General features: G+C 34.3%; 1 non-coding gene and 1 pseudogene across 1 annotated transcript; one reads left to right on the forward strand and one right to left on the reverse strand.

The window, feature by feature from the left end:
* Window positions 1-12,889: 12,889 nt before the first annotated feature.
* Window positions 12,890-13,968, forward strand: LOC110909793 (annotated as a pseudogene).
* Window positions 13,969-17,350: 3,382 nt separating this feature from the next.
* Window positions 17,351-17,446, reverse strand: LOC118487897. The gene has a single exon (XR_004882834.1). It is a non-coding gene; the product is annotated as a small nucleolar RNA snoR113 (small nucleolar RNA).
* Between the last annotated feature and the right edge of the window lie 260 nt (window positions 17,447-17,706).

Here is a 17,706-nt window from a genome sequence, read left to right on the forward strand (position 1 = left end):
TAGTGACCGATTACCCCCGATATGACTATGGGTCTTCTTTCTCTTGAACATCCTCTTACCACAGGGAAAACAACTTGTCTTTCGCGCCAAGAGTCATCTTGTGTGCGCTTGTTATAATTTTTTCTTGGCCTTCGTGGACCCCCTTGAACCATGTGGGTTTCTAATTTCCGGAGTTTTTTGTTATCTGGCCCTTCTTCTCTTCTTTGAATCTGGCGGTAGTCGCGCTTTCCTCCTTTTATCAGATGAGTGAGCTTTCCATCTCTCAAGGCCCTTTCTATTTCTTGCTTTAAGCTGAAGCAGTCATCAGTTAAGTGGCCTGTGTCTTTATTAAATTCACATAAAAGATTTGGGTCCTGACCCCTCTTGTTTCGCATTTGTAGGGGTGGTTTAAACTGATGATTGTCGGTGGACAAGACCTCGGAAGGGGTCTTTGTTAGGGGTGTCCACTGCTTTTCTCTGTTTTCTCTTTTTACTTCTTTTCGATGGGCTATCTGATTGATTGTATGGCGCGCGTCCTCTTTTGCTGGGCTTCTTTCTCTATGACCGGATGTTTTCCATGATTGGCCTCTGCCTTTTTTGTTGTGCCGGTCGTTATGGTTATACCCACGTTAACGGTGGTCATCACCGGTCAACTGTTTGTCCGTTTGCGTGATGGTCTTAGCCGCTTCAATGAAGGTTTCCCAATCTTTGGGTCCCCCGTCCCTTCCTTTTACTCACTTGATTAGATCATCACATTTTACTGCCCTCATGAAATGTGCGCGCATCATCTTCTCGCCTACATCTCCAATTTCCAGGCACTCTTTGTTGTATCTAGTGATGAAGTCTTCCACACTTTCGTGGTCTTTTCTCCATATGTTTAAGCAATCAGCTGGATCTCTGGTGTGTCTACGCTGCTGGGAGAAGTGCGCAAGGAACTTCTCTCGAAAGTCGATCCATGATTTGATTCTTCCTGCTGGTAGGCTGTCAAACCAAACGCGCGCTGCGCCGACGAATGTTTGAGCGAAGAGATGGCACCAAGTTGGTAAATTCCATCCACCTGTTGCTCCTGCGCCATTAAAAACTTGGAGATGATGAATCCGGGTCTGTCAAGCCGTTGTATTTACCCACGTTGTGTGGCAGTTTCGTTTTGTCAACAGCTGTTGTGGCAATCTCTCTGATGAATTTTGAATTTTCAGCCATGTCTTCTGGACGATAGCTCAAGGTGTAATCATGCTCTGCTTTTGGGTTGTAACCTGCGCGCTTGTGAGGTTTGTATGCTTCATGCTCTGGCGGCAATCTGCTGAACACTGTGCTTTCTTTGTATGTCTCGTCGTCTTCTTCTTTATAATTATCAAGCTCGTCGTTTATGTTGCGCGGACCTAAACGACTTCGTATTGGTTTCCTTGGTGGGTGAGAATACTCCACATAGTTGCTTTCCGTTTCGCCGTAAGTGTCGTGCGTGTCGTGCGCGCTTGGTTTTCTGATGTTTGGCACAGGTCCTTTCTCTGTACGCAAGTTCCATGCATTGGTCTGCTTAGTTGTGTCTGTACTCAGAGACCTTTGCGGTGGAGTAATGAATGCGGACTGGTTGGCTTGTGCTTGAAGCAAAGCTTGTTATGCGCTAAGTTGTGTGTAAACAAGATTTATAGGCGCCATCTGTTCGGCATACCAGGAAGCCAGAGTTTTTCCTTCGGGTAGCCCTAGAAGTGCGGAGAAGTTTAGTTGTGCCTGTTCCGATGGAGCTGAGGGGCCAGGTCCATGGCTTGGTGTTTGTACTGGTGGGGGTGTTTGTTGGACTACCCCAGATGAAGGTTGGATAGTGGCTCCATTTGTAGTTTGGGTGATGATCTTAGTTGGAGGTTGTAAAGTGGGTCCAGTTGTGGTTTGGCTAACAACCCTGGATGCACTTCCAAAGATACTAGGAAAATCGTTGTTCCTTCTTGGATGATTTCGTTCCTTTGGCCCCTTTGGACGTGCGCGGTGTCCGAAATGAGCTCAAAAGAAGAAACTTCTCTATCCACCTGGTGGGAAGGGTTTGTTTCTGCCATTTCAAAGAGTTTTTCGAAGAGAAAGGAGATGAGGGTGGTTTTGCAATGATGCGGTGGGCGCCAATGATGAAACACAGGCTAACACTGAGGTTAATCTGTGGGATTGTTTCTTCTGTGGGTTCAATCTCCTTCTCTACTCGTGAAATGACTTGGATCCTGCAAAACAGCAACACCGTTAGTCTCCTTAAGAGGGGAATATGGGGTTTTCCCTCTTAACCAGGCTCCGGTGTGAGAATAAGTACTGTTCTGAGAAGAATAAAACAGTGTGTGTTGAGTGTGAGAGTATGAAGGGTAAGATTATTTAACCTGAATGACGAAGGGTCATATTTATAGCCGGATGGTGGGAGAGGGAGGAGCAGCGTTGCCAGCTGTCGTAGGGCGCCAGCTGTCCGACCAAGGGGAATATCCTCTTGGTCTCCTTGTCACATTCCAGAAACTTCTAAAAGTTTCTGGATTCGCTTGCTGATGTGCGCGCCATGTAGGATGTAAAAGTGATGTGGTCATTGCCATGTAAACAAGGATCTGGGACCATACCTCTTCAATTTCTATATTCCAAATCACACAATAAATTTGTTTATGAGGGGTGTGGTAATGCTGTCGTAATGAACGAAAGTCAGGTGCTCACTGTGTGCTCTCATTGTCACAATGAAAGTCGTATAGATAGAAACAACTATTTTGGGAGCGATTGTTGCCGAACCAAAATTCCATATTTTCTAAAGTCGTACACCATTAACATCAGTAGACAGGATGGAGATGATAGGGGTTGTGGGTCTGCCTTTTTGGTGGATGAATATTCATATGTTGAAGGTAGGTTTTCAGAGGATAACAACTCTTATGTTCCAGTATCACTTCTTTGGACCCTTCCACAACTAAGTGACATCTATCAAGTAGCTTGTGATACTGGTTGGGCAGAGGTAGATCTTGGAAATGGTAATACAATGAAGTCTTGGAAATGCTCACCTATTTATGGACGTATTTCTGATTGGCAAGTGGGAAACCGTTACATATACGGCGGAACCACTTGTATGTAATCCATTGTTTATTTGCTTAATTTTAGGGAATATGTCGCAGAATAGTAACCAAGTTTCAAAAGTGTTCTAATTAGGTCACTCGTATCATTTTTGTCGCAATTAGATAACTTAACATTCAAATCTAGTCATGTCCTTTTTTTCTATGTGTCAAGAAAAAAAATGAAGAATAAGATGTTGGGATCGGATTATTCTAATATATGAAATTATATTTATTAAAAATAAAAACACTTTAATGTTTAATTACATTAAAAATTAAAAAAACAAGTTACAATTCACGTCATCACTCAAAGTTAGCATCAAATAAAAGGGAAAAAAGAAACAAAAATCCTCATCACCATGGTTACTTATGAAATGGATGAAAAGACCCTTAATTTTAATGAAAAATGAATGTTGAGTGACCTGATTGGAACACTTTTGAAACTTGAGTGACCTAATTGGAACACTTTTAAAACTTGATTACTATTCTAAAAAGTTACCCCTTAATTTTAAGGAAAACTGGTTTTTAATAAATCAATCTTTGTCCCATTGGTAAATAATAATCTTACCTAAGTAATTGGTATACAATAATCCTACCTATCAACATGTTGGTACTCAATGAACTTCCGATAATTTTTTTAACTGAAGTTAGTTTTTAAGTTTTATTTATTACACAAACAGTCCCTGCAGTTGTAATTTACTAGTTTTAACTATTTTAAAACTAGTAAATTACAGTCCCTTGAGGTTTTTTTGTTTTATAAAATAATTAAAACTAGTAAATTACAACTATAGGTACTTTTGTGTAATAAATAAAACTTAAAAATTAACTTCAGTTAAAAAAATTAACGGAAGGTTATTGAGTACCAACATGTTGATAGGTAGGATCATTGTATACCAATTACGTAGGTAAGATTATTATTTACCAACGGGACAAAGATTGGTTTATTTTTATTAAAAATCAATTTTCCTAATTTTAATATGTATTCGGGTTTTTTTTTTCCTAACTCTTCAATACGTGATTTTAGTGACAGAAAAATGTGCAAGGTGCGAAAGTAGTGGAAAGTACTGTAACTATGACACAATATATGATGCTGATTGTTATGGACTAATATCATTGCAAGGTATGGGACTTGTCTCACATTAGTTGTATGGGCAACTGATGTGGGGTTTATATACCAAATGGGCTCTCTCACCCACTAGACTAGTCTTTTGGGTTGTGTTCTCCTGTTTGGTATGTAACATTGGTATCAGAGCCAGAACTTGGAGTGGTGGTCTGGAGAGAGCCAGCCGTGACCAACGAGGCTCGGAGTGGTGGCCCATGGAGTGGTGGCCTGGAAAGAATCAGCCGTGACCAACATGGTCGTGACCAACGAGGACGTTGGCCCTTAAGGAGGGTCGATTGTTATTGACTAATACCATTGCAAGGTATGGGACTTGTCCCACATCGGTTGTATGGGCAACTGATGTGGGGTTTATATACCAAATGAGCTCTCTCACCTACTAGACTAGTCTTTTGGGTTGTGTTCTCCTGTTTGGTATGTAACACTAATAGCATAATATTCAAATACAACTTCACTTGTCATGACTATTTGCTTGGAGATCATAAAGGAAGCAAAATATCGTTAGGTGTTATTCTAGGTAATGCCTATTCTCTCTACTCGTAATAAGAACATGTGTAGTGGAAGGGGAAGATAATGCCCCTATTTTAGGGCATTTTACGTCATGGGTGGTCCAGTCAGTAAAGTGGCATTATTGGACGTTTTCTAAAATGGGTGTAGTGAGGATGGGGCATTATTGGGCATTATGTTTTGTAATAAAATAAAATTAAAAAAAAAGAACTTAAAATTCTTATTGGCCAATTAATGCAAACTGAAATATGATTGTACAAGCATTCTCCCCCCTTCAGCGTTTTTTTAACCACGCCAAGGGGCTTTTTTTGAATTTTTTTTTTTAAAAAAACGCCCCATGTAATGGTTTGGGGGCGTTTTTAATTTTTTTTTTTCTTTTGAATTTTTTTTTAAAAAAACGTCCCACTACACATGGTCTTATATATTGTTAGAAATGTATTTAATTTTTTTAAGGCAAGTACACCTTTTAAAATATGCTCCTAAAATCTATCTACTATTTATTTTGTGAGACTTAAACCCTCACTACTTTGATGAGAATAACACCTGGTATCACTAGCCAAAGAGACTATACCTTTAATCAAAGATGATAATGGTATTATGAATATCAACCTCATTTGGACACAAGCCGTCTATCCAATTGAGCACTTTTATGTTTATGTTAACTTTAGAATGATTCAAAGTTCAAAAGTATTTAAAGGTTGTTTACTCTTTTGGAGACGGCTGATACCTAGGCCAAAATATTAATTTTAGCTTGTATTTTTTTCTGATGTGTGTGTTATTTGAATCAGACTCGAGAAGTCTGTAATTCGATTCGAATAAAAATTGACTAATGAATTCGATATGAAGTGTCAAATGTTCGAATTGAGCCCTTATACAAAACTGATATCCCGATTCGATTTTTAAATGGAACTCGAATCTACGAATTTCAAAACGAATTGACTCCATTATCCGAAATCAGATGTATACTATTTATTTTATTTTATCTTTTCATATTTTGGTTGAATTCCAACCCAAATTCAACTTTCCACTTCAAATCGAATTTGAATTCAGTTTTTAAAATTTCGAATAGGAAAAAGAAAACTGACTTAGTGAAAATCCCGCAACTAATACGTAATTATATAATTAGGGCCGGCGCTGAGAATTCAGATGTCTTATTCGAGCCCGGAAAAACATGCCCTTTAAGCCTTAACGAAATACAGAGTGTAAACTTTTTTTTTTTTTGCTGCTCTGTGTTATAACTTTTTGTGTTGATAAATTTTGAGATTGATAGTTTTAAATGAGTTCAAAATATAAGTTTACTAGGTTATAACCCCGTGTATTACACGGGTTAAATAAATAAATTTTATATAATAAATAATAAAAAAATATATCTTTTAAAAACCTTCTTTATTGCACAAGTTGGATAAATATAATTTTATATATTAAATAATAAAAAGTTATATCTATAATAACAATATTGTACAGGTTGAATAAATTTAATTTTATATACCAAATAAAAAAAGTTATATCTTTAAAACCACGTGTATTACACGGGTTTGAATAAATGTAATATTGTTTACCAAATAATAAAATAATACATCTTAAAAAAAACCCTATTATTACACGGGTTGAATAAATGTAATTTTATGTACCAAACAATAAAAATTACATTTTAAAAAATATGCGTATTACACGGTTTGAATAAATGTAATTTTCTGTACTAAATAATAAAAATATATATCCTTAAAAAACCTCATATATTGTACGAATTGAATAAATATAATTTTATACATCAGATAATAAAAAGTTATATCTTAAAAAACCTCATGTGTTACATGGGTCAAGTAAATGTAATTTTGTATAGTGAAAATAAAAATATTTTTATTGCAAAATTTGTTAACGAAGTCTCAATAAATTTAACCGTTTATTATTTAATGGATGAGGTTAGTGTTAGGGGCCAAAAGGGTTAGAAAAGAAGACGTTGGGGGCTCAGATGTTAAAAAAAAATTTAGGCTAAAAGGGCAAAAGTGATATAACTACAGAGGCCAAAATCATAATTTTCTCTAAAGAATTCTTAACATCTAACCTCCCAACGTCTTTTTTCTAACCTTTTTTTTGGCCCCTAACGTCTTTTTTAACCCTTTTGGCCCCTAACATTTAATGGATGAGGTTAGTGTTAGGGGTCAAAAGGTTTAGAAAAGAAGAAGTTGGGGTCTCATATGTTAAAAAATTCTTTTTGGGCTAAAAGGGTAAAAGTGATATAACTACAAGGGCCAAAATCATAATTTTCTCTAAATAATATTATAAATGAGAAGAAGATTACAATAATAATTATCCATAAGATATTAAACTAAATAATATTTAATAGGAGTGTTATCTATAATTAATTAAAAAAGATTAAATTAAAATAATAATTATCTATAAGAGATGTCCTAATATGATGACAAGTGTCCCAAAGTGGTTTCTTTTATTATATAGTATAGATGTTTTATATGAGTTTTCAATTTTATATGTATATTTATAGTAACGAAACTAAAACTTTACTACTGGTAGGGCTGTTCATGAGCCGAGCCGAGCCGAGCTAGGGCAAGCTCGGGCTCGGCTCGATTATAAACAGAGCTGGCTCGGCTCGGCTCGGATTTGAAATCGATCAGAAAATCTAAGCTCGGGCTCGGCTTGGTTTTAAACCGAGCTGGCTCGGCTCGGTTTAGTTTGACTCGATTTTAAAAATAAAAATGAATACATAATTCTCAAAATTCAGTATTCTAAAATATTATTCAATAATTCAAAAGACATTATTCAAAATACGTTCAACCTAATACATTAAAAGTCAAAATCACGTTCAACAACGCAAAATAAGTTTTATAATTCAAGTAAATACAATATTTGTTTATTAGTACGGCAATCAACCTTTAAATATGTCATAGATATCAAACTACAAGCCTAAATACATGTAAATAATAATCACATTTTTGTAATATATTATATGTATATAAAAATAAAACATATTATAAGTAAATAATTCGAGCTAAGCCGAATCGAGCTACCAAACGAGCCAAACCGAGCCAATTTAGCTCGTCACGAGCCAAGCCGGGCTAGGCTCACTTTCTAACCGAGCCGAGCCGGATCGGCTCACTTTAAACGGAGCCATATCGAGAGAGCTTTTTCCGAGTTAAATCCGAGCGAGCTTCGAGCCGCTAGCTTTTTGGACAACCAGCGTATATTTTTCTATCGTTGTTCTTTAATTACTAATGATAAAATCAGCCAATTTATACATTACTAATTCTCATGTTAAATCTATACTATATAATAAAAGAAACCATGTTAGGGACACATGGCGCTCTATGAGGCATTCTTAATTGTTTTTTTTAATATTTATTATGGAAATTTAATTATTGATAATATTAAATTTAAAATTTAAAATTTAAAATTTATGGAAGAGATTTAATAATAAAGACAAAGATAACTGATAATAATATATTATTTATTATAATCATATATTAGTTATTAAAATCTAAAAAAATATATTAGCGTTTTAAATATTTAGAGTTAATTACATAGTTAGTCCATGTGGTTTACATAAAATAACATACTTAAATACTTATAGTTTAAAATCACCTTCTAGGGTATTAACTTTTCATTTTGTAACGTTTGAATGTATTTAATTCTAGGGTATTAACATAGTTAGTCCATATGGTTTGCATAAAATAACATACTTAGGTACTAATAGAATGTGATTTTAAACCTACAAATAACGTTAATACTTCCAAACGTTACAAAATGAAAAGTTAATACCCTAGAATGTGATTTTAAACTATTAGTACCTAAGTATGTTACTTTGTGCAAACCATAGGGACTAACTATGTAATTAACTAAAATATTTATAAAGTTAAAGATTTTATTTAATTAGTAGTTTTAATTGTTTTTATATTTGATGATAAGGACAAGGATAACTGATAATCACATATTAAAATAAAAATATTTATTCTAATCAACTGTTTCGTTGAAAGGATTTATTCAATACATGTAGAACTTATATATTTTTTATACATGTGGTATAATTAGAATCCTATTTTTAATAAAGGATCTCATTATCCCGTTTTACACTCCATGAAATAATAATATTACATCATAATATCCAACTTATCTCTTGTGTATTTAATATTTTTTACTAAAATATTTCTTTTTTTCTGCTGATTATCCAACATCAAGTAATACGTAAGTTTCTAACCTAATAATAAATAAAAAACAAAGTAAAATGTTATAAACCATTTAATACACAACTCTCTAACCTAATAAACATAAAGTGAGATGTTACCATAAGTAAATAGTACCTCAAAGTTCATTTTATTAGAAAACACATCTTGATGACTAAATGTTTTAACGGATTACATTATTCGTGTAAGACATGTGTTTATTCAAATCGTGCAATACACGAGTTTTTAAAAGATGTAACTATTTTATTACTTAGTATATAAAGTTATATTTATTCAACCCGTGTAATACACGGGGTTGTAACCTAGTATAGTTATAAATTAATTAAAAGTTTGTTATTAGTGTATTAAGATATTATTATTTACTTGTTGTCATTATGACTTGTTGGAATTTGAAAAGAACCAAAAAACAAACGTTCCTGTTTAAGTAGAAAAACGTTCCTGTTTAAGTAGAAAAGTAAAACCAATAGAAAGAAAAGTAATTTAAAAGGGTTTAAGTAGAAAATATCAAAAAAAAAAAATTGCCCTTCAAAATAAATAATATCATACTTTTAACTTTTTCAATAATCTTCTTCTCCACTTTTCAACTTTTCTAATGTCTTCTAATGTCTTCAGTTCAGTACTCTTCTTCTCCACTTTTCTTAGGGTGGAGGGAGTGGTCAATCAATGTTATTCTGTTAGGGTGTTTGAGTTATTCTCTAGCCAATAATATCATGTCATGTTAAGTCCTCACTACACTTCCTATTTTGCACTCAATCACTGGCAATTGTTAAACATATGGAGAGTGGTAAAGAATTTTAAAAAAATATGATTAGTTGAAAGGGGTTTAGACCCACCATTAAACTCCCTCTCTCCTCCTTCCCTCCTCTTCCCCGCATCAGTGTATACTCACTGATCAAACTCCTCCCCGCTCACCGATCCAACACCGGCAACCAATCACCGACCGGTGAAGACCAATCCCCGAAGGGTTCACCGCAACGATACCGACCACCCTTATACCAGTGATCAATATTTCGGTATGCAAAGATATGTAGTGTTGTTAAAAAAAATATTAATATTAATAATAGTATAACAAAATATAAAAAAGTAACAAAAGTATTTTAAAATAAAATAACATAAAAAACATAATTATTACTTTTGACTTTAAAATAAAATAATGCATTAAAGTACTTAAATCAATATGTTGGGTATATTTATCACACCCTCAAAGTCAACTTTTTTTTACTTTTTTCTCAAAAGTCAACTTTTTAAGTTTTTTTTTAAAGGTAAATTTCATTAACAGAAAAACGACGACCCAAGTCGGGCCGACAAAACACAACTGCACTATTACATATTTACAAACGAGCTCCAATCCTTCCAGTCTAATCCTTTAAATCTTGATCTATTTGAAAACCAAAGAAAACTTAAAGCCTTAATTTCGCTAATAATGCTTTCAATTCTAACCGACGCATTAGAAAATTTGACATTATTCCTAGCTCGCCAAATGCTCCAGCAAGTGATCATTATGATGCCTTGAACCGCGACTCTTTTCTTCTCTGACAACCCGAGGTCTTTGTATAAGGAAAGAAGATCATGAATGGAAAAAGCGGAAATGTTAGGAATCATGCACCAAGAACTAATACAACTCCATATTGTCGAAGCGATGAAGCAACCAATAAACAAGTGATCGCCCGATTCATCGTCGGAATGACAGAGTGGGCATGTTGTGTCGCCGATGCCAACATTTTTTTCCTTAAAGCTTCGGCTGTGGGAACCTTATTAATCTCCAACCTCCAAACGTGAATGTTGACTTTAGCGGGAATCTAGTTGCACCAATCCAACACAAAGTTGTTGTCCTGCACTTGATCCCCATTCAACAGTGTTTTAACTGTCTTAACCAAGAACGAACCATCCGAAGCTGAAGTCCATCTCCACCGGGCCATACCAGTCGATAAGGTAACACTATCAAGCAGCCCCGTTAACTGAACTAACCTGGAGCGAAGAGTAGGGTCCGATAAGTCCGAGATCCAGTTCCAAGAATATCGGCTATCACTACTATGACTGATTAGTCTGTCCGCCACCGAGACTCTTTTATCCGCTTCCTTACTAAACAAATCTGGAAATGCAGTCTTGAGAGGTTCATCGAGGAGCCATGTGTCAAGCCAAAAAGAAACATCCTCACCATGACCAACCGTTCCTCATGAAATATCTTAGAGGGAATCCGCCCACCTTTATGTTAACAAAGTTCTTCGCTATATTATTCCAAACTCCAGAAAGGGATTTTTTTATACGGAATGCATTCCCATCCTGACCTACTAGTATGAAGAGCGTCGATCACTTTCTTCCATAAGTTATTTTCTTCCGTCTTGTATCTCCATCCCCATTTAGACAATAATGATTTGTTCACCACTTCTAATTTACTTAAGCCCAATCCTCCATTTTTTTAGACACGTAACCTTTTCCCACGCAACCCAATGCATCTTTTTTTCTTCCATAGAGCCGCCCCATAAAAACTTCTTAATCATAGATTCTAAAACCGAAATAATTCTCTTAGAGGCTTTATATAGAGAAAAATAATATGTTGGGAGACTTTCCATGACCGATTTTATTAACACCACTCTACCCCCAATCGAAAGAAGGTGAGACTTCCATTTTGAGAGAAAGGGATGGACCTAGGGGGTGGAGGATGAGCCCCTTTATGTATATATATATGTATGTATGTATAGGTTATTGTGAGAGAAAGGAGGCCCGTCTCCTCCGGCTGTGGAGAGCCGCTTTTGCCGAGCCGAGCCCCAGGGGGCGGTGTGGGGGACCGGCGCCGGTCCTAGCCCGGCCTCAGCCGGCCCCATACCCTTTAGTCTAACAAGGTGGTGGTGGTGGAACTTGTACAAATAGAGAGAGGGGGAGGGAGGAAGGGTTTTTTAGAGAGAGAAAGTCATAGAGTGAATATGTGTGTGTATATATATATATATATATTTATTTTCTTTTAAGATACTGTTTTAAATAAGATAAGTAATAAGACAATTATACGTTTATGTGTCTTGCATATTATCTGATTTAACGAAAAAAATTAATTGGGTTAGACTCAAAGGACATATGGTGCAAGATTTTAAGACATTAGGTACAAAATTCATCAATATTTACGTCAAAGACACCACCTGAAATTGGATATATACATAAAGAAAAAAAGTTTAATACTAAATCTTCGGATATTTCAAAACAAATCAAGAGTGAAATTGAGCTTCTATGCAAATTCCTGTTACAAAACCAAGAATGAAATTGAGATTCTATGCAAATTTCAGTTACAAAACATTAAGCGTACCAAACACATTATATTCTTTTTTCGTTGTAAAATAACTGTTCCTTATAATTTGTTTATTCATAAAATATTTCGACCTTTTTTGACTATTCATGATAATTTTTATGTAAGTTTTTTTAGTGTTGCTTTGAATATTTATATAACGTTTAGAATTTCTTGGACTTTTGTTGGATCGTTTTGTCTAATATGTAATTGCTATTTTAAAAACTTTTAATCAAATCTAAAAACTAATTTTTATTTGTCAAGTTGAAAGTGTATTTTCTTTATTGGATGAAACATTACAAACACATAGGGTATGTTTGGCATGGAGATTTTAAGAGCTTTTAGCTTTAAGCTTTTAAGAAAAAGCTTCCATTCAATAAAAAACGTTGTTTGGTTGAAGGAGTTTGAAGTTTTTAGGTTAGGAATTTGAAGCTTTTGGTTGAACGATCCTACTAGTAGTGTTTAGAATGAGCTACACGTTTTTAGGGAAAATGACTATTTTAACCTCTAAAGAGAATGAACTTTTTAGTGCACAAACTTTTTAAATTTTTAGTTATGTTCATTTTAATAATTTATACATTTAATTAAAAGTTTCAGCTACTTTGTCAAACACCAAATATATCTAAAAAGGCTACAGCTACTAACTACCAGCTTTTAGCCACCAGCTACTTTTGCCAAACATACCCATAGAGAAGTTAAGGTTGTATGCCAACTTTCATATTTTTAATGTATGTCGTTTATTCATTCAGGTATTAGCATAAGAATGGGTGTATTTTTTTCTTGTCATAACCGGCTATTTGTTGTACAAAGTCATCAAGAAAACAGAAGAGAAGAGACAAAGAAAGAGATTTTTTAAACGCAATGGTGGTTTACTCTTAAAACAACAACAAGAAGCCGACTCATCTTTAGTTGGTAAAACCATACTTTTCACATCACGTGAGCTGGAGAAGGCCACTGACAACTTCAATGAGAACAGAATTCTTGGCCGAGGAGGCCAAGGTACAGTCTATAAAGGGATGTTAGTGGATGGAAGGATTGTGGCAGTGAAGAAATCAAAAATGGTCGATGAAAGCCAAATAGAACAGTTCATCAATGAGGTGGTTATTCTTTCACAAGTTAATCATAGAAATGTCGTAAAACTATTGGGATGTTGCCTAGAAACAGATGTTCCTCTACTAGTTTCGGAATTCATTCCAAATGGTACTCTGAGTGATCGTCTTCACAACCAAACCAATGAGTTCCCAATTTCATTAAATATGAGATTACAAATAGCTACAGAGGTTGCAGGAGCACTTCCCTAGTTGCATTATGCAACATCTATTCCTATATACTATAGAGACATCCAAAACCACTAATATACTTTTGGATGATAAATATAGGGCCAAGATTTCTGACTTTGGTACTTCAAGGTTTGTAGCAATGGATCAAACTCATTTGGCTACGTTGGTCAAAGGTACATTTGGCTACCTAGATCCCGAGTATTTCCAGTCTAGTCAATTTACAGAAAAGAGTAACGTTTATAGTTTTGGAGTTGTTTTAGTTGAGTTATTAACAGGAGAAAGACCAATTTCTCTAACTAGATTTGGCGAAAATAGAAGCTTGGCTACACACTTCATGTTGGCTATGGAAAAAGGTCGTGTTATGTCTATTTTTGATTCAACGGTGATTAAAGAGGCTACAAGGAATGAGCTTCTAGAAGTAGCTAACCTTGCAGAGCGATGCTTGAATTTGAATGGGAAGTATAGGCCAATTATGAAAGACGTAGCAGCAAAGTTAGAAACTATACAAACGTCACACATTCCCTCTGTTGGTCAAACTACAATCGACCTGTGATGTATGCAACAGAGCTATCTATGCCAACATACGACGAATCATTGTCGTTCTCGAGTTTCCCTGATAACACTAGGTGATGATGGAAAAAGGTAAGTCGTTCATTGTTTAAATAATTTATTTGTCATATGGTTGCTGAATATGTATTGAACTTTATAAAATGTGTGGTATGAACTGGTGAAATAGCTCCATGTTTTAATTTTATCCTATATTTAGAAAAATAGACTAAACTGCCATTTTGGTCCCTGTGGTTTGGGCATTTTTGCCATTTTAGTCCAAAACTCAAACTTTTTAAATCTGGGTCCCTGTGGTTTCATCTTTATTGCCATTTTAGTCCAAAATTCAAAAACCCCCTTTTTTTGACTGTTCCAAAAAGTTTGAGATTTGGATTAAAATGGCAATAAAAGTGAAACCACAGGGACCAAAATGGCAGTTTACTCTTAATTTTGGACTAAAATGGCAATAAAGATGAAACCACAGGGACCCAGATTTAAAAAGTTTGAAATTTGGACTAAAATGGCAAAAGTGCCAAACCACAGGGACCAAAATGACAGTTTACACTTTAGAAATATTTTCAATTTTCGTACTTTCATTTTCTTTAATGCATATATACATATATCATGTAACTAACTATCAGGTTATGCACATGCGTTACGGCAACTCGGTTTATAATAAAATTTATATTAACACATAGATAAAAGTTAGCAGGATTCGGTGGTAATAAAAAAATCTCTCTATAGTGTGTTTTAAAAAAAAATATTATATCCGACACAATGTTTAATAAAATTTATATTTAAGCATAAATATAAATGAATATCTTGTAATGGTGTGTGGCGTTGTATAAAATGTAAAAACAAGTTTAAAAAAGAAATACATAAAATATAAAAAAATTAATAAAACGAATATATAAAACTAAAAGAGGGGAAAAAAACAAATATATAAAACTAAAAGAACCTGAAACCAATGTGTCAGGTGGTGTGTGGTGATGGTACTATTTATAAACCATGTTTTTTAATAAATCAAATTACTATTTATTAGCTTCTATTTTTAATATATATATATATATATATATATATATATATATATTTATATTTAAGATTAAATATAAATGAACATCTTGTAATGGTGTGTGGCGTTGTATAAAATGTAAAAACAAGTTTAAAAAAGAAACACATAAAATATAAAAAAATTAATAAAACCAATTGGATGATGTAGTGTTCCTTTAGTTACTTTTTAGTACGTATACTAATTGTAACTTGTGGGATTCTTTATGTGTTTCAGCGGACATTTGACTAGTATCGGTTTGATTTAATTTGTTAGAGTATCAATATGATACTGGTAATTGGTATAGCAATCAAAAAAGGATATCAACACGTGTTATTCAGTACCGGTTCAAATAAAGTTGATATCGATGTTATTCGGTCAAAATCAGTTCGGCTTTTCATGTCATTGAGCAAAAATAAAAACAATTTTACGTCCTAAAATAAGCACGTCACGACGGTATCTCAATAAAATAACAAAAATGGTAATTGACATCACTTTATAGTTTATATAGAAAAAATTGAATCGTTAGACAACAACTGTGATGACTTGCACGTTTGTAATTTAATCACTTGTACATTACTATTAACAACTCGGGTTAGAACAAAATTTATAATGACATGTAAGCACGTCGTAATGGCGTATTTATTAAAGTATCGTTTTTTTTTAAGTTAAAAGAGAAACAAAATATGATCCAAATTAATTATAGTTTTATAAAAAAAAAAAAAAAGAACGTTACTAAACAAAGGCCCCTAACTAGTGTATTCAAGATGACACTCCGATCCCTTAACACTTTTAGATTGCAAATTGGTATCAGGTCAGAACGGGTTTTGAAAAAATGATCAATTCGATTTAGGTGTTGATTTTCCACTTAAGTGGCAAAAATTTGTTAAACAACTATGACAAATCAAAAGAACATAACGTCAACAATTCTCACAGAAGCATACTTCAAGAGCGTATTGAACACAAACAATATAATCGATTCAGAAGCATATGTAAAGAAACTGAAACTTTTACCAAGAGGTGATCAAAGATTCAAAATTGAAAATCTTGAAAGTACAAGAAGCAGGAAATGCACCTATTTCCCACATTTCATCTGTTTCCAACATTTCATGGAAACATAGAAGCGCTAAACCAATTTTTTTTTTTTTTTTTTAAATTTCCAGTAGATAACTCAAGTTCTGTTTTGATGTGATTAGACGTTTTCTAAAACATCCTGTAAAGCGAAAATTTCATTATCTCAATTAGATAACTTAACATTCAAATCAAGCAAGGTTCTTTTCTCCATATGTAAAGAAAAAAATAGAGCATAAGATGCTGGGGTCGAATTATTTTAATATATGAATTATATTTATTAAAAATAAAAACCATTTAATTACATTAAAAATTGAAAAAAAAAAGTTACAATTCACGTCATCACTCGGCGTTAGCATCAAATAAAAGAGAAAAAAGAAACAAAAATTCACACCACCACGGTTACCTATGAAATAAATTAAAAGACCCTTAATTTTAATGAATAATGAATATTGAGTGACCTGATTAGAACACTTTTGAAACTAAGTGACTTAATTAGAACACTTTTAAAACTTGGTTACTATTCTAGGAAGTTACCCCCTTCTTTAAAAGGTTCCGTTTATAGAGTAATGAGTTATTGTCTGGATGGTCCCTGTGGTTTCACGTTTAGTCCCCACCTTTTGAAAATAGCGGGTATGCTCCTTATGGTTTGTCATTTTATTACTTGGATAGATAGTCCCCTGACAAACCATAGGGAGCATACCTGCTATTTCCAAACTAACTGACATGTACTCAGCCGGGGACCATCCGAGTAACAAACTAACAAACCATAGGAAGCATACCTGCCATTTTCAAAATGTGAGGACTGAACGTGAAACCACAGGGACCATCCGGGCAATTAACTCTAAAGTAATTCAATAACATTTTATGAAAACAAAGATGAAACAGTGGCAGCATTGCAACAACAAAAAGAATAGGTACAGCGCAATAACAAAAAGATCAGGAACAACATAAATGAGAAATGGTAATTTGGACCCGTTTATCATCTCATCAACCGGTCAGCATGGGTTATGTCTTATCTCCATCAGACCAAGTGATTAACTGAAAATTAGCTATAAAACCAGGGCACACGTGTTCAAAGTCACCCCCAAAGTGTACTTGAATTTAGAAGCTAATATGCAACATTTATCAATTAACATGAATAGTGAACACCACTGGTCCCCAAATGAAACAATTAACAGAAAAATCACATATAAAATGAAACTTTAAGTCACTAGGTAAGCTCACAATTAGCTGTTTATATGAATCTGAGAAAGTTAAAAATGAATCACCAGCTCAGAAATAACCTTATATAGAACTTTTCATCAACCTACTACCAACCACTAGGGTGGCAGCTGTAAGTCCGGCCTTTCTTTCATCATTGCCAGTTCTTTTTTTATGTAACTTGAATAAACAGATGCGAAAATCGAGCGAAAACCTCGTCGCTAACTGAAACACAAAGAAATCATGCTAATATGCATACGCACGAGTGCCGTGCTCTGCTTAGGTATGCCGATATCGGTGACAACACCGGTGAAGTTAACCATTTTTTATTGACTGAAGCCACAAAAAAAAAGAAACTTATAATGTACCCTATTTGCGGCTGCGTTGTTGAACCCTATATTTATTCAACCCCTGGTTAGGGTT

This window comes from Helianthus annuus, chromosome 15, assembly GCF_002127325.2.
Source record: "Helianthus annuus cultivar XRQ/B chromosome 15, HanXRQr2.0-SUNRISE, whole genome shotgun sequence".
In the NCBI taxonomy this organism is placed as follows: Eukaryota; Viridiplantae; Streptophyta; class Magnoliopsida; order Asterales; family Asteraceae; genus Helianthus; species Helianthus annuus.